Raw genomic sequence first — 19,618 nt, 5'->3', positions numbered from 1 at the left:
ATGTTTTATCCATGGGTTCATTTATTTGTCTTCTATTATTGTATATGTAAATAGTGATGTGAATACAAGTTTAAAAGAAAGAAACGGTGTTTATATCTGATTTCCCATTTTACAAAGTATATATTAAGTGAAGTTATTCGAGAAAGAAATTCTTATGCAAGCTCGAAATATAAATGATATTAAGATAACGTACGCGACTTTCAATAAAAAATAAATAATTTATATTACATACGTATTTCATGCCTTAACAAGTGAAAATAATTATTAAAGAAAACTTAGTGTATCCTTATATAATATTTTATTCATAGCTATTCTTCGAATCACTGTCCTAAAAAATAAAAATAAATTTTCTACTTGATTATAGTCGGTTATGTTTTTTATTAAGCGTTGATTCATAAAAACATAAGTAATGAATTAAATCAATGCACTGAGTAGATTATTTCATAAGTTTTGCACACCCCTTTCTTTAATGCTGTTAAAAATAGTTTTTATGTTGATCTTTAAAATGATCTATAGAAATCTAATTTATATTTCCTAAGTAAATTCTATAATGGTTTCAAAAAGTATGATTTAAGTTCAGTTAAATGTAGATTTCTATTTTTGTACTCGCTATCTAAATATAGTTATGCAAATACAAGATGAAGGATTGCATATGTTCTCTAACTGGGAATGCAGACATTAACACGTCTAAGCACACACGCGTATGTAGTAAACTTCTTATTTTGTTAAGTGTTCAGTCATAAAGGAAGAGCGTAATATTTTATTGTATGCTATATAATCACAGATATACGATTTCTGGAGAGTACAAGTAAAACAAAAACTGATGGTCACCTTCCTGATTTTTATTAATCTGCAGTTGACAACTGGTTTGTGCCTTTCCTCTACTGGTTATTGAATAGTTTCTTTCTAAAACTAATACGTGGAACCCGGGCCGTGTACTATGATAGTGAGTAAGTTATGAGAATATATTTATGACAATTTTAACTACACAGAAAAGCGACAGACTAAAATGCATGGAATTCGTGTGACCAGGTGTTTTTTATAAGTGTGGTATTTAGTCTAGCTAACTAACTAATCATTTAACGTAATTACTTCCCACAGGCTAATATTTTCATCAGTCAGTGGACTTCTCTAAAACAAAGACTTGGCTGATCTTTTACTTTCTCTTTTGTTCTGTTTTGTGAATGTGTTGAATTAATTGGTTGCGTGCCTGATTTAGTTTATATGGTGTATATTTTAAAATGTTAAAACATAATCATTATGACTTCAAATATCTTAAACATGCTCCAGGAATCAATACGCAGTCAAGTCACTTTCCAGTAATGCACGTTTCTAAAGAACATTTTTTTATTAATGAAATTACTTTAAAAATACGAAATGTAAATCATTTTTTTTCATCAGTATATTTTAAAATTTATTAATTATCACATAATGTCAAAATATTATTGACATGACATAAATCTTCAAAGGAAAATCCAAGTTAAGAGAGAATATCAAATAAATTACAAATTTCAAAAAATTATTTTTAAATAATATAAATAAAAATGTAATTCAAATGGATATGTATTACTTCCTATTTATTTAATAAATCTGTTTTTATTTATTTCTGTCTTCTTTTCTACCGGTATGTTATTTGAGACCACTTTTAAATTCCAACATAATCCAACAGTGGAGGAATCACATAAAATGTCCGATCCAAACTTATCTTGTTTACTTAAACTATCAATAGGAGTTAATTAAAAAAAAAAAAAGAATAAAGGATGTAGTTTATTTACCAGCTTCCAACAGCGAAATAATGTGACAAAAGAGTCGGAAACTTGAATTTGAAGAGCAAGCACCCTAGACAAACAGTACTGTTGCCTGCAAAAATGCCTTAGCAGCTCCGTCGGCATTTCCAGATAAGAACACCTAACTCTCAAAGGTATAATGTAAAGTTTTGGAGTGTAGACCCCCTAAAACTGCACCGGAGCAGAGGCATACGTCAGTCAACAGCGAACAAGTCATCTCAACAATTACCTAGACTGTTTGTTTTTGTGCCAAAGGAACCTCCCGGCACAGAATTTCTCGAAGGCATCTAACCTAATCAATAATATATTGCATATTTGATTTCTATTATCCCAGAAAAATACACATCCATCCAGTGATCACTTTTGTTTGGTGGGAGGGACGTACATATATGGAAAGTGATATGGTTGAGTATTAATTCTCGGGGCATGTTTTATACGTTTGAAATCATAATTAACTTCTTAAAATTTTGAAATATACATTATTAGTATATGAAATCTCTGATTAATATAAATTATTGGTCATTGAGGGTTGTTTTAACTGCAGATTCGAACGATATCATGGAAACTTGATATTATGATTTTGATCTTTCAAAAATATTTAGAAATTACTTGCAGGCAGGATTACTCTTTAGTTTTTAGGTCAAAACTAAAGTTTTTTTGTATATATAAGGTACAATAATGAACAAGGTGCAATATTTTATACCACTCTTGTTAATATCAATTAAAGACATATGAAAACTAAATTCTGTCGCTGTATAGGGCATGTGAAAAAATAAAATAATTATTGTCCTCTAAAAAATACCCTTTTATTGTTGAGTGCGAATTGAAATGCAAATATATATATTTTTTCAGGAAAATTTTTTTTTAATTTGGAAGACAACTAAAGGTCAAAATATGTATAAGAATGTTTTTTTGTTTTTTTTAATCAATTTTCATCCCAAACAAGGCACAGTGCCACTTTGAAGTAGGGGGCTACTATCGGAGACATAAGTTGTAGGGGCATTATGAAGGGAGATGAGTAGCAAGATGATTGTTCACATTACACTTGAACTTCTGCATATCAGTAGAGTTGGGAAATCAGAACCCTGGAAAGGATTTCCAAAGTCTTGCAGTTCTGAGGAAGAAACTGTTGAAGTAAAAGACTTTCTTACACCTAGGGATCTCTACTGTAAAGGGGTGTGACTTAATTACTTGTCAGGTTTGTCAGGGGTAGCCACGTCGCGGAGGTACAAGTGCTTGTAGCTCATCAGAGCATTCACGATTAAAGTACTTGTAGAACAGGCAGAGGGATGCAACATCTCATCGATGGGACAGAGGCTGAAGCCTAGATGACAATTCAGGACCTATCAGGTTGGCGACTCTCTTTTGAACCCTGTCCAGGAGTGAGATACAACCAGCAGATGCACCAGTCCAAATGCAACAACAGTACTCCATACATGGGTGAATTGTCGCCTTATAGAGGTATAGGATACTTTGAGGCGTAAGTAGTTTTCTAGCACACTAGAGAGAGCCCACCTTCTTTGCAGCAGACTTGGCAATGCTCTTAATGTATCTATTCCAGTTCATGTTCCCTGTAAACGTTAGGCCGAGGAGTTTAAAGGAAATACTTTCAGGTAATGTGTTCTTGGCCATTGCTATTGGTGGTAGAGAAAGTTTCTTGTAATTATTGAAGGAAACAAGCTTAGTCTTCGCAGCATTGAATGTGACTATCCATTTTTGTCCCCATTCTACTACAGATTGGGGGTCATCCTCTAGTGTTTCTGCCATTTCCTTAGATATGTGTTCATTTTTTTCCCCCTCGTGCCTGTTATAGAGAATGGTGTCATCAGCAAATATACCCATCTCCGAAACAATTTTATCAGGGAGGTCATTTTTGAATATCAAAAATAATAAAGGTCCAATGATAGACCCCTGAGGTACTCCCACATTTATATCATATTGTTTAGATGTACGACCGTCGAAGAGAACTTGGATTTTTCTCTTACTGTAATTAAAACCTTCTTAAGTATGTATTCTACCAGTGATACCATATGATCTAATTTTCCTTAGGAGACCATCGTGCCATACCCTGTCAAAAGCCTAAGATTTATCGAGGGCTATCGCTCTACCCTTCCTTGTTTTGTCCAGCGAACAGTATATACTTACAGAGATTACAGTTACATACCCTATGTATATCAGGATATTGCACATAACAATATTAATAAATATATTTCCAAAAATAACTAGTGCTCGACTATAAAGAATAAATTGTCTACGAATACATTGGGAGTATGGTAATATAATCACTATTACTAATGTTTAAACACACACACGCACGACCCTAATCATGAATGTGAATGAATGATTGTATGCTTATGGTAATAGTAATTTTGAAACCTAGTTTCCCGTATGCTAAAATAAACGTTAAGCTTGTTTATTATGTCAGTGTAAATCATATTTTAATAGCATTTTAACTTTACATTATTTTCATAATCATCATAAATATTAACTAGATAGCGCAAAATCTAATCGATCAGTAAAATCTACTTGTATAAGCAAGTGACAAGAATATTTTATTTTGCAATTGAATGCCCCTTATACCTGAATGCATTTTAATGATTATGAAATATTCAATAAAATAAATGGCATCATTTATTTCGAGTGTGAATCTGAACAGTTCAGTTTCTCTATACGATTGTTTTTCCCCAATTAAAACACCCAATCAATTGTTTTTTATTAACGATTTCTTGTAGTGCTTATATGATGAATTAAAAAATAAATTATTTTAACAGTCAAAGAAAGATAAGATACTGGTGGTGATTTATAGTAACAAAAATATAACATCAAGCAATGATTTGCAGTGAGATTTAATATTTTCTATTTTTTACAACTAAAAACGTAGTCTTTTAATAGCTAATTAGGTGCTTATATTAATGATAATAATGTTAGTAATTATGTGCCGTATATGCATGAATCTTGAAAATATAAACATACATGACTGTATGATTGTCTATTGCTATTTTTCATTATTCACAAATATACAACAAGTTTTATAGACATTTGCCAGTAATCATCAAATACAACAAAAATATTACTTTTTTTACTGAGATGAACAGAAAGATTTTATCAACCGACTCTACTATGTTGAAATCTATGCTCGGAAAATATGCACCAAAGTGAAATTTACTGACATGCTTTTTAAATAAATTATAATTTGTAAAGTTAAACAAGTTTATAATTTTTGATCATAAAATAAAAATTATCTAAGCAAATGATGACAAGATTGCATAAAAATTGAATTAATGAGAAACTGAATTTGAGGTTAAAATAAAAGTATAAGATGAGCACATATTTGAATTTGAAAGCTAATTATGAATCTATTAACTAAATTTATAGTTTTATTATTTATAAAATCATAATCTTTAAACTTTTAAAGTTAAGATGAATATTTTCTTTGGTTATTTTGGTTAATAATCGAGAATTGCCAGTAAAAAAATCATTCATCTGTAATCTTCTATACACCTATAAATTTGAGGTTTTTGTGTATTGATATTCATATTAAAAACGCTGTTTTCTATTTATTTAACAAAAAAATACGACTTTGTTATATATGAGTCATGGAACTGCATTTCCTAGCAAAAGATTTAGCTAATTTGCATATTCTTTTAAGCATGCATTTTAATTAATTCCCTATTACTTGTTTCGGTTTTCTTATGGGATGATCATCTTTAGTTAACTATTATGTGTAATTCTATTCATGCAGATATTCTGCATAATTTATACTTGCATAAAAGGTTATAGTAAACACAAACCTCTTTCTATATATATTTACTAACAGGGCGCTTGTCATTGCCCGGTCGTAAAATATGCTTAAATTTGATATTTTGATTAATGCAGATTTAGTATTTATTATTATATTGAACCCGATATATAGTTAAAAAACAAAAATGACTTGTGTGCCACCACCGAGAATCGAATTTATTTTTGCCTCTACCGTTAATGACTAAGCTATGAAGACAAGTTTGCTGCAAGGCTAAAAATTAAATCATGAACCAATAGCTACTACGTTATGCATGCATATTTGTAATGCCGGCGTTCGACCTTCACCTGGTAAATTTCATTTTTTTTTTTTAATTTTCACACTTTTGTACCGATTTTCCTAGGCTAAAACCCAAATATAAAGTTTCGCATGGGTTCAAATATCTTTTATATGAAGCTTCATGACTGTAGACCAAAAACTGTAGAAGTTTGGTAGGCAAAATGGTTTAAACAAAAATATATACGTATATATAAATATATGGAAAGAGTTTTGTGTTTACTATAAACTTTTTATGCAAATATTATGCAAACATAAATCATGTACAAGATATGCATTAATATAATTACACGTAATAGTTAACTAAAGATAATCATCCCATAAGGAAACCGAAAAAAAACTAATAGGAAATTAATTAAAATGAATAATTAAAAGAATATGCAAATTAGCTAGATCTTTTACTAGTGAATGCAATTCCACGACCCGTATATAAGAAAGTCGTATTTTCTTTTTAAATAAATAGAAAAAAGGGTGTTTAATATGAATATCAATACACAAAAAAGCCAGATTTTTAGGAGTATAGATGTATGCGTGTATATATTTGTTTAAAAAATTTTGCCTACCAAACTCCTCTGTCAGTTTTTGGTCTACAGACATGAAACTTCATATATAGGGTATTTGAACCCATGCCAAACTTATATTTGGGTTTTAGCAGGGGGGAATTTGGTACAAAAGTGTGAAAATTAAAAAAATGGCATTTGCCAGGTGAAGGTTGAACGACGGCTTTACGAATATGCATGCATAACGTAGTAGCTATTGGTTCATGTTTTAATTTTTAGTCTTGCAGCAAACATGTCTCCATAGGTCGGCATTAACGCCAAAAGAAAAAATAAATCGTAAGCTAAACGTTTTGGTTTTGATTTTTGGTGATGGCGCATGAGTCATTTTTTAAAAAAACTTTATAAATCATTATTATATATTGGATCCAATATAATATAATGATAAATACAAGATTTGCATTAATCAAAATATATTTAAGCGCATTATACGACCGGGCAATGCCGGAAGCCTGCTAATGTGTAATTAACTCAATTTACTGTAACTGCCTTTAAGAACAACTGTTTTTTTTTCTTCCTTTAAAAACAGTTTCAAGTATCATATTCAGAAACAATACAACCATTTAGAACGATATAATGAATCATTTTGTGTCGAATTTTTATGCTTACATTTTTAATAATTTCAACGTACTATAAACTAATTATATTGCAGAAATACTAACAGTAAAAACAGACATGCAGAAAGCATTTACAATCTTAGTAAACATGCCGTGCGTATATAACGTGTATTTTTGAAATTCAATTAATAAATATTGCGTCATAGAATTTTTAGGCATGAACTATTTCTAATGAAAAATGAATAGTTTGTTGTTTCTCATTGGAATGAAGTATTTAAAAATCTGTTTCATTTGTCTTCTATTCATTTTTATTTGTTTACAATCTGTTAATAATTGCCCTGCTCGAGGCTATTAGAAATAGGAGTTATTCAACGGCAGATGGCGCTGGTATATCATAATGAATATTTTGCTGAAAGATCAATTACAGTTAATATGAACATATATGTTTCTGTGGAACGTAATGTTTGCTTTGTTAACATCAGAATTATATCTCATTTTTTTTTTCATATGAAAATACACTAAATATAATAGATATAATGAAATTAACAGCAACTTAAAACGTCCATAAAAACGAGAGTTAAGAAACCATATCTATAAACGAATAATAAAAAGTTACAACTGTTTTACTCATCGTTGAATTTGTTATAAGGACGTTTGATATATGTAGTGCCAATTAAAATCGCATTTAAATATAACAATGCTAAATAAACGTTTATTACAGAACCATATAGATTTATACGAAGACTAAAAGTGATTATTAGCTAAAAAAAATAATTAAAGTTATATCAGTTTTCAGGCATGCGACTATGATGCAACAATGTGACATGTTATCGATAGCCGGAGATTTTTGAATTGGTTGTTTGTATGTTTGCATGCTTTTCGATATAGGCTATGGGCCCAAAGGTCAAAGTCCCTCTAGATTTTTTATTTTGTGGCCTCGGTTGGGTGTGGAAGAAAAAATGGTGGCAAATGAATGCCAATAGACTCCTGAACATCATACTCACAAACATAAATGGTGCGCATTCGCAAGAACAGCAGCCATATTTAAAGATTCAAATAGAACATGATGACTTACTTAAACCCTAGTTGCACCCAAACCAATAAATATACAAACATGTAGTTAAGTACATTTTATTCCCAATCAAATTCCTAATTATTTATTATATAGATATTGGACTAAATCTCAATAGTCTATTTCAGAGTTGAGAATATTTGTAGAAAAAAAGTCTTTTTTTTTTCAGATATTTTCTGCAATAATTCGGTAGTTTATATGTACAACTTAAGAAAAAGATTTTTTTTTAAATTTTGATATTTCCTATATAGAGGGATTTATATTATACCAATATGACTTATCACACAAAATTATAGTTGTTTTCTCTCCACCGAGGATGTTATGTTTTCAGTCATATTTATATCTTTATTTGTTTATTTTGGTGCAGTCTGGAGTTCATATTGCTTGACCAATCATCAGTAAATTTGGTCAAAATATTAATCATGATCCAAATTAAAACTGATTTAATTTTTAGATATCTAGTTTAAAGGTTAAAGGTCAAGGTCAAAGAAAAGGTGAAAGCTATACTTTTGGAAATAACTTCAGTTCTCTTCATCATAGAGACTCATTGCTTTATCCAAATTGTAACTAACCTAAGCCCTCCATGTAATATGGCTTTGAACTTGAAAAGTTTCATCAAAGCTGAAAATTTTGTGGTATTTCAATTTCCGATTTAAAAAATTTTAATGTATGAATCTGGTGCCATTTCATAACAGCAATCATTATCTAAAATTTCAGTCTTTAGCTTTTGAGTTATCCACGTTTCCATGGCATAACTTAATGATATGGAGAAATAAAGTCCAGATAACACATTTTCTTTTTGTTGTCAGGCAGTCTCACAACTTCTGTTGTTGTTGTGCATAGAGACATTATTTTAATTGTAGATATATTTATGTTTTTGCGTAATTTCCAAGTTGGTTCCTTCATTCAAATATACAATAACTGTCAACTTTTATTCAAAAGAAATTTAGCTTATATTTATTTTGCATACTTCAAGTTACAAATAAGAACATGTTTTAAACAATCTTATGGATCAAAATGAAGCGATCATTTAAGGAAATTTACTTAAAGTAAAAAAAAATGGATAAGATTATATATTGTTTTATTTAAGAAGTATCACTTTTTATATCACTTCATTATTACTATCCTTGTCTTCATCAGTGTCATCTTTTTATTGTTTCCAGTAATTTCACAGCATTTGCACATATCTGTGCATTGTACCAATGTTTTGTAGACATGTACAAATGTTTACATCTTTACATTAACTTGTTTACATTTAGTAGAGCATTTGATAAAATCCTTTAAACTCCTTCGAACTTAATTTTCTACGATGACAATCAGGAAGATGAATATTTGGATTTGCATGAAGGCTGATTAGAGTGTGTAACCTGATATATTTCTAGTGGCTCCAATGTTTTCCTTGTTCTCTTCAGAGATATACCTGAAATGTTAGAGGAACCTCATGTAATTGATATAGGACATACATTGTTTTGTATAATTATACAACTTCTATTCTGGGTTGTTTCATGTCCTATAAATTTCTACAGTTAGCAAGAGTTCATCTTTAGTGCATAGGTGAGTTCTGCAACAGAAATGTTTACTCAGTAGAAAATGTTAATTAAATCTTTACAAGCAATGATGATGCAGTACTATGCAAATAGATATGAAAGGAACACATACTGTTGAATGAAAATGTATTTTATACATACATTTCTCTAAAGTAGGAGGAGATTAAACTGAACATTTTCTCCTGATAAAACTGTTAAGATGTTTGCCTCGGACATGTATCAAAGTTTAGTATCTGTTCTATCCCTCGTTAGTTGAATTGAAATATTCTCAGACTGAGGCAAATTTAGAGGTAATCGTTACCTGTCATAAACTTCCTTATATTGTTCAGATATGAGCACATCTCACATTCAGTTCATCCTTGTCACATCCACCTCTCGTAAGGAGGCATGTAAATAACATTTATTTGTAGAAATGTTATAAAAACCAAGATAATAACCGTATGATAAAAATGCTTTCACTTTTAGATACATTTCTAACTTCTGACTCAACTACCAAAGCTAAAACTGCTGAACAGGAAAATATATTAAGTTCAGTCAATAAGCTTTCAGTCAAGCTAGAATAATTCCGATACATTAAATTTCATGTAAATATGTTTAAATGAAATAATATTTGTCTAAAATTATATTAATACTAATTATAATAAATTATATAAATACTATTTTAACTTCTATTATTCAATTCATTCGTATATTTCAATTACATTTTTATTTTTAAACAAAATAATTTAGCTTATATGCAGATATGAGATCAAATATGAGTACATATTTCTGAATATACGTAATAATTGAAATTTCAAAGCAGTATGTTTTTATCCGACAATCTACCGCATACTATTTTGCTAATTTAATTTCGCCATCTCCGCTTTGTTATATCAATAATCACCACTCCCTATTTTGCTTGTACATACATATATATTTGGATTAAATGTATTTTTCTTCGACTAATAGCTCAATCTTACTCATCTCCACCTTTTCACTTACCCACTACCCATTTTTAGCTTGGTATTTAGTTCTTCTTCCTGTCAGTATATATGACACGTGACTGTTTATATGTCTCTATATGCATGCAGTATTTTATAGACGAAAATGCTAGGTTGCTAGCAAGTATAGCTGTTGACTGTTCTTAACTGAGTTTTTGCACCAAGGGAATAATTCATATATATTGTAAACGATCATATACACCGAGTGAAATGGAATCATGCGTTTTTACGAAGTGATACATTAAACCCTAAGTCAGTATTGAGTCCTGAGTACTTGGATTACAATGTCTCATTTAAGGATAAAATTAATTATTGCATCTCTTTAAATGAACCTTTTCAATTTTAGCTGCATATTCATATCTGTTTAAGTGGTTTAGCCTGTCGGTTGATCGAACATGCTTCAGTTTAAAATAGCATTTTTGTAGCTATATGTACAGACTGAATAAAGGGCTATCATTTTGAACTTTTATAAAAGACTCTATCTGTCGGTCAATTTGTCAAACATACTATTGAAGTAGCATTTTCATCGTTCGACACGTAAATTCAATTGAAATATCTTAAGAATATAATTCTTGTTTTCAATCTATAAGTACTTAATTAAAATACGTTTAGATTTGTTTCCGATTTAAAAATTCAGTAACTAACCGATTTGTGATTTTTACTTGCTATTGCTGGGTCAGGGACTCAAGGAATATGAAAACGTGTTTATTCTTTCAGAATTATCGCATCTCCAACCTTAGTTTGAATTCAAGACTGATAGTGTTTATATGTTAAAATATTGAGAATAGTGGAACTATAGGATAAAATGTTTACGATTTTGTTAAAAAGATCTTTAAGGAACAACATTTTTAACCAATTGTAAAAGTTATAATCACGTGATTGCGTGAGTTTAAATATAAAACAGAAGAGAAAATATTTATTTCATCATTTTGTAGACGTTGCAGAAGTGTGGATTTAGAAGTGAGGAGTTCACGTTTCATTTATGCATTTCATTCCCGTGCTATATGTATTGATATTTCAGTCTAATTGTCTGCTCCAGGAGGAGAAAACTACAAAATAAGTTCCGAAAGGATGTTAATAATTCTTAACTAGATTTTTTTATTTCACATGGGTGAAAGACAAATTCGTATCCGGAAATATTTCTGAGGAAACAAAATTTTTGTTAATTTACCTTCACTTCTTTCTTTCCCCTTATACACAGACATAGCAGAAAAGAATAGACACCCATAGAAACAGTTCATTTTAATAATCATATAATTTATAGAACAGAATAAAAAATAAGTGGTCACAAATTTACTAACCAATACTTGGTTGACGATCCCTTTGCTGTTTTTAATGCTTGGATCCTTCTATGCATGGCATTTATCAGTTAGAAAAATATCATCTTGAGGAATTTCTTGCGATGTCTGATGCAATAATGTTAAAAGTTCAGGCTTAGAAAATAGGTTCCTTTTTTTTCTTTTTTTTTCGAAAATTCTGGTCTAATATGCCCCAAAGGTTTTCAATTGGGTTTATATCCGGGTACTGACTTGGCCATGGAAGTTTATTAATCCTATTTTGGCTTAACCAATGTTGTGTCGCCATAGCAGAGAGAAAAGGAGCTCTATTTTCCATAACTAGGGAGTTAACTTGGTTCATTTTACCACTTCTATAATATTGGTAGGAGTCTTTCGAATAATATTGAAGCATATTTAGCAGAATTGATGTTTCCTTTATATTGCGACCATCACTCCAAATTGCATCCCATACCATAACCGAGAAACTCCCATCTTTCAATGTTGGTTGCAGTCTTTTTAGTTGAACCTTGCTGAGGAAACCTCCATACCAATACCCTTCCAATGTCGGGAAATAATACAAATCATGATTCATCGGAGAAAATAACATTGGTCCAAAAAAAGGTCTCTCCACCATCTCACGAATCCAATCTTTTCCGTGCTTGATATTGGCAGAACAGAGAAGATCTTTCCTTCTCGCAGATTTACTATAGTAGTCCAGTTTGTGAAGATACCTGACAGCTGTTCTGGGACTGACACCAGCTTGTGTTGCAATGTCAGTGGCCCTGCACCAGATATCCTCTTCAGAATTACTTTTCACAAGATGCAAGGTTCTTTCAGAGGACCCGGGGCGACCTGAGTGAGGTTTTATGCGCTCTTTGTTCTCTATTGTGAATTGTACGATCACTCTATTAACAGTATAAAGGAGTCTTGAAAGATTTCTTGGTAGTTTGCGTTGATTAAGACCACCTTCATGTTAATCCACGATTCGTCCTCCCAGAAATTCTTATAGGTCTGATGCTCCTTTAGTTCGTAGCATGCTTCAATGTTGTTAAATGCAATTTTAATGAGATATTTCAGCACTATGATATTAGATAATTTATAAGCTATTTCAGCACTATTCTTATCTGTAAATATAAATAAGCATATATTAATTGTAGGAAAAATATTTGTCTTAGTGTCTATTCTTTTCTGTCATGTATCTTTCTCTCTCTCATATATACGTGCATTTATATATGGCAATTAAGTCATTTATTTGCAAGATATTATTTTCATGCAGTGATATTATAAACATTTATCATGAAAAACTCTCTGCTTTCACGTTATTCTACACGAGGACACAAACTTAGAAGAATGGGCGTCCACTATAGATAGGTTGCAAGATGTGCATTTTTCTTACCTGGCATATCGTCTTCTTGTGTTCGATCCTCACTGAGGATTCCGGAATTATAAATATGATCTGTTCCTTGGAAGAATACCTAGCATATCACATCGGGATGTTTTGCAAATGTGTTTCGGAATAGTGGCAAAGAATGCTAATGATTGATGATATATTTGTAAAATAATTCAATAATAAGTGATTTAATCGAAAATTTCTAAATAATTATCATGTTATTCTTAACTATGATGAAATTAAAAAAAATATTTTATTTGGATCTGAAAAAGTCTTCTCAAGGCAATTTGTATTACTAGATCTAATAACCAGTTAAATTTTTTTCCTAATAGAATAATATATTGTGAATAATATATTTTCGAATAAGTTTTACTAGATGAAAACATTTTAAGATGAAGTTAGATGAATTCAGAAATAATAGCAAATCAGAGGAAGAGTTATTTACGGAATTATAGGATAAAATATTTAATAGAATTTATCAGTATGGTGATGCTATGAAATGTATGTGCAGCAATTATTTTAAGCTTTAAGTTGAAAACATGGTTAAAAGTAAATGTCCAAACATGCATAGCAAAACAAAACAAAAAGAAAAATACAATGATTCATAACTTAAACAGCATCACTTTTTACTATTTGTCTTCGTTCTCTTTCCTTGGTCACATTCCTTTTTTTCACATTAGAATTGTGTTGTTTTTTTTTTTATTTTGCCTATTCATTTCCATTTTCACGTAGTAATTTATGAGCCTTTTAAGTCAATTCATTTTATTTTTTTATTCATTCATCTTTCTATATTCGGCTACACCTGGACAAATGGTTGTTGTATATTACAATGTAATGAAAAACAAAAACATTCTTATCAGTTCGTATTCATTTGTGTTCGACATCCATTATTTTGTAGCTTGTTTTAAGATTCTGTTATACTTAGTAGATGCTGAAAGAATTTTCGAGTACTAGGGAATAATTCATTTAAAACCATATACCTTAATAAGAGTCGCATTGAATAATTTGTGTACTAACCATTTCTTGTCGTGCGGATCATATAAAATGCATAAAACCCTGTCAGGTAATTGACATTAAAACGCTTTAGATGATAGAATAAATAATTGAAGAAAAAATTAATTTTTAAATGTATACATTAATGTATTATACGAGGGAGAATTACACAGATATATTTCTCCTGATTAGTTAAAAATATGAACAGAGGAACTAAATGGCTTTATGCCAATTTTTACACTGGGCAAACATATTTTCCTCAAATCTTTCTCTCTGGAAAAGGTGGGAAATAGTATATATATTTGTTTTGTAGGAGATACAATAATGGCAAAGGGGTGGGAGTCAGTGAATACACTATTTGCTATTCTGAAAAATTGTTGTTTATTATAGTTTTCTCATTTTGTATTGTTAAAGTAACTTCTAAATAGATATTCTAAATCATTTAAAGTTAACTGTATGATGTTATATCTCTCTAGCTCTCTGTCTTTACTTCTCTTTCTCAGTCATGTTTATTTATCTATGGTTTGTTTGTTCACGAACTCCTCTTAACGTATTTATTCTGAAACATACTTACAGAAGTATATTTCATCTTAATAAAAAATTATCGTTGGTTATGCGTTCATTTTTGACAGCAATGAACATGAAATATGATGAAATATAACATTTTACTTTATATTATTTAATTAATAATACGAAAATCATATAGATTATAAACTAAAATTATAAATGTTAAAAAAAGAGTTTCTGAGATTGGAGCAGAAGTACATATGATTCCGAATTGTTTTTCAGTAAACATCGGGTGTGCCTCATGGAGGTTAAAGACTATGCATTTATTGAAATATATCCACATTAGCGTAAGATTACTTGCATACCCCCCCCCAGTTAATACTGGGGGTACGTAAGTAATCTTACGTTAATGTGGATATATTTCAGTATTTCATTGCTGTTCAAATGACAAAAATAAATATTATAAGTAGCAAAAAATAAGAATTTAAAAAGTATTGTGTTCGACTAGCCGCAAAAATAAACCAGTTTCTTTTTCATTTATTTGTCACTTGATAACTTGCTTTCTTCCTAAACAATCAATATTTGATTTTGGTTTGCCAGTTTTCTGCGGACCGTTGTAGCACGCCGATAAAAAGAATAAAAACTCGATTTTATTTCTCTCAGAAAAATATGCATATTTATATTCGTTAATTTGAGGTATTTGTCGCAGCAACGGTGATATTAAAAGATCAAATTCATATTTATAAAAGAAACCGAATAGCTTTCTTATAAATTGGTTATGTGTATCTGACCGTCGTTTTAAGATAAACTCATTTGAATATTGCATTGCAAAAGGACATTTCACTAATAAACTGTTGGTTTTTTATTGTTTTAATTTTACTATAACTTAATAATGTTGAACAAATATTTTTATGTCATGAATAAAGGTTTAGCGTTTTAGATGAAAAGAATCTTTCCGGTCCTTTCCGATCAATTTACTTCTGGGTTTGTGATTATTCGTTTCTTTAACTTTCTCGGCTAATGCTGAAACATGAGAGTTGTTATTACGTCTATTATTATACTAAAGCAGAGTTAATCAATGTTTGCTTCTTCAAGAATTTGTCCTACATATTTTAATCACAAAAATACAGACTAAACTATTTTTGTTTGAAAATTTGGTAATTTTTGAAAAATTCTTTGTATCGTTAAAGCAATCTAAAATTTAAAGCAACTTCTAAATAGATAATCATTCCAAATTATTTAAAGTTAACTGTATGATGTTATATCGCTCCCTCTCTCTCTCTCTCTGTCTTTATTTCTCTTTCTCAAATTAACTGTAATTTGTAATTAACTCACTAAGTCCACTGTCTTACTCAGTTTTTGTCTATAATATTTTTACTCTCTCACCTTGTTTGATCTCTCGCTCTTATTTCTATCACATTGCTTCCGTTTTTATATATTTTCTCTTTGTCTCTTCCTGTATTTATTAACAATCGAAGTATAAAAAGATTGGAATGGTCCATTACGAACAAAAGAGAATAACATCACTTTAACACAACTATTTAACTAGTATCTAGGAGAAGGTAGAGAGAGGGCAAATATAACGGAAAGAAGCGATTCATTTGGGATATTGTCTTTTTATTTTTTATATTTAACTGGTTTTGCAAACTCACTTTTCAAACAATTTAATCCAACCTCGATGAGTAACAAAACGGTTCATATTTTTCTTGTATACTATTCTATTTGCATAAAAAAAAACTTTGAATATAATCAGTTAAAAATAAATTAGATTTTGAAAGGACACTTTTTAAGCTAAAATGTATAATTTAAATAATATATATATCTCCCAGTAGGTGTATAATTTTTCATGAATGCTTTTTGATGAGTGTTCATTTAATTAATAAACCATTGTTTTTTGTTGTTTTGTTTTTATTTTTTAGACAATCGTGAAAAATAAAGAAAGAAATTAACCGGAATCTTGTATTATTTGAACACTTGGTTTAAAATCCGTTGTCTTTAATTTTGTTTATTAATAAATGCACTTCTGCAGTCAAATTCGTAAATTCAATAATTACGCTTACTAATTATAATATAGTTGCTTTCAACATAATCAAAGTATAACTTCTTTAAAGATTGTACCGTTTTCTTTTAATTTTCACTCTTGTGCTAGAATTAATTTCAAACAGACATCGTTGGCTACGATAAAAATGTGTTCATATAAAAAAATTTAGTCATTATTTCGGCTTTGACAAATAAATACGAAATTATTAAGAAGCGATTGAATTAGTACAAAGAATCCAATAAAATAAAGCTATGAGATAATAAACATGGTTAAGGCAATGAAAAGAGAAAGCATCTTGTCTACAGTGTCTAAATTCGTGGCTTTATTCACCCTTTTTTCTTTTCTGTTTATCATATGTTTTTATGTGAATGATTGTTGATTTGAATAGCCTGGCTTCCAACAATATTCATAAACATTAATGGAAACAAAACTGGATAATTAGGGTCACTGCAGGCGATTGATCGTAAATGTATTGAATAAAATGAGTATTTGTTTACAATACACACTATATTCCTTTTTTGTTCTTTATTTTATTGTTTTTATTCCCATGATGACCGCTACGAAAAAGGTTTTTAAGACTGCTGACACCACCACTTCTGTACACTGTTCCAGCATCATCCAAATTGGACAACCATTGCGTGTACAAAACCAAATGAATTATTATTTCTGCTTTACCCTTTCACTACATTCAAGATGGCTACACATCGTAGTAAATAATCACTTTTTAGCTTTTAAGAACACCACTCATCAAGAAATATTTTGGTGCGAGTAGCTTTTGCTCTTGTCCGAAGCAGCAGGACATTTTTGTCCGAACTTGCCCAAATAAGAAAAAAGTGAGAGAAATGGATGAATAGTTGGGTTGATGATAGCTGGCTGGACCTGTTTCTTTCAGTGCACAGTTTATTATCGGCTACGTCAGCTGGTCGTTTTGATGACACCTGACCGTCTCGTTAATTGCACCGGATGTCTGAAAGGGTCACTCCTAGGGAACTGGGAGTTAGTATCTCGGCTATGCTCCACGTAAACGGCCTACTACCAGGAAATGGATATGCACCAGGTCCCATCCCATCACTGAAATGACTGACAGTCGCGATTTACATGCGCTTCCAAACCCGGAAACGCTGATAAGAAAATATTGAGATCTGTCATATAGCTAGTTAATTTAGCTAGCCGGGTCTGTCTTGGCAGTTTCTGTAGAATATTACTACTTTTAAATTATGTTCCACAAATCAGTCAACTGATTGAAACTGCAAACGATTTATGCTCAAAATTAAACAAGGGATCGCACTTGATAAAAAAAAATGAAATATAATAATAAAAAAAAGTTTAGTTTTTTTAAACACTATGAATAAAAATAGGTTAATAAAGCCAACTTGCGGATATACTCATAGAAAACTTACATAGCATAATCTGTTTTATCTTTTGATTAAAAACTTGAGCAACATAATTAAACGATGAACAGAAATAGCTTAACTAGATTTTTCTTATGTTCTCGAATAAAGCAAGATAGCTTTCAAAACAAATACAATATGTGTTTTATGGGTTTGTTTTAATTCTTTCACCGCGAGTACATGTCTATAGCAGTAAATAATCCTCAATTAGTTATAAACAGAAAAGCTTGGTAATTATATACTGCTATAGTTTTCATAAAAACAGGAAGTCTACTGTCAAGATACATATTTAAATGTTGCATATCATTATGCTTGAGAGTCAGAAAATATTGCTGCTTGTACCAGGTTTCTCCACTCACGAGGATTTACTCCTTTTCGGGAGTTCAAAACTGGTACTCATGACATCTGTAATACACGTCAGGTAAATTGAAGTCGATCAGTTTCAAATTTTTACCCATCATCTTTGTCATACCAAATGCTCGTCAACACTGCTTAACTCGGTTATCGAATGTTGTTCTCCGAATTATGTATAAATGAATTTAAAGATTTTCACGATTCTATGCGAGAACACACTTTCTTCTTTAATTTGGAGTTGCCATGTCCGAATTGTTCAACTAGTTGTAAAACGATTTTTAATGACATAAAAAGTATAAGGTAATAGAATCGAAGACTAACAATAAAAATGATTCTTGATTATTAATATTATTGAAACTGTTTGGCAGTTCAGGTTTTACATATTTTTCTTACTTAGAAAATTCCAAATAAACGTCAGACTGTGTAAAGCAGTGCAAAAAAAGTGAACGTGTCTGTCTGTGTGTCTGTGTACATTTCTCTACGCAATAATTCTGTCAATTTTTAGTCTACAGACTCGAAATTTGATATACAGGGTACTGAGATTTGGGAAAATCTTTGTAATCCGTTCTCGGCCAGAAATTTGGCTGTTAAAGGGTAGACGTTCAACGATTTGACCTTTGAGAACTCTACCAAACTCCTCCGACAATTTCTGGTCTAAACATTTGAAATTTTACATAAAGTGTAGTCAGAGATAGGGCAAGCTTTTTAATCGGTTTGGGTCGAAAATTTTTGTTACCAATATATAAATGTATGTATGTATGTATGTATGTATGTTTGCATGTCTGTCTAAAACTTTCGACAGGGGCAACGAATTTTACCAAGATCAGTATCGTTTTTAACCTCGACGTTTCAGACGACAAATATCGAAAAATTGGCTAAAACACTAAATGTTAATGGGTTATAATAGGGGTCAAAGTTAAAAAAAAAATTTACCGTTTTTTGTTTGTTTTTTGTTTTTTTGTCTCAACATACACCTCCAAACACCCGGGCAACGCCGGGCTGAAATGCTAGTATATATATATATATGAAGTGAAATTGTCTGTGTGTATGTGTGTGTACATTTCCCTACCAAACTACTCTGTCAATTTTC

General features: G+C 30.5%; 1 protein-coding gene and 1 long non-coding RNA gene across 4 annotated transcripts in view; one reads left to right on the top strand and one right to left on the bottom strand.

Moving 5' to 3' along the window:
- The window catches only part of LOC145279780 (uncharacterized), a 357,881-nt gene that overhangs the window by 100,711 nt on the left and 237,552 nt on the right, over positions 1-19,618 (top strand). The window lies entirely within an intron of this gene.
- LOC145279779 (uncharacterized) overlaps positions 1-19,618 on the bottom strand; it is a 185,676-nt gene that overhangs the window by 58,551 nt on the left and 107,507 nt on the right. The gene's annotated exons all lie outside the window — the stretch shown is intronic.

Source organism: Euprymna scolopes, chromosome 7, assembly GCF_053919585.1.
Source record: "Euprymna scolopes isolate OS-2025 chromosome 7, ASM5391958v1, whole genome shotgun sequence".
NCBI classification, from domain to species: domain Eukaryota; kingdom Metazoa; phylum Mollusca; class Cephalopoda; order Sepiida; family Sepiolidae; genus Euprymna; species Euprymna scolopes.
Note: the sequence above shows the minus strand (reverse complement) of the source record. Positions and strands in the feature narration are given on the sequence as shown.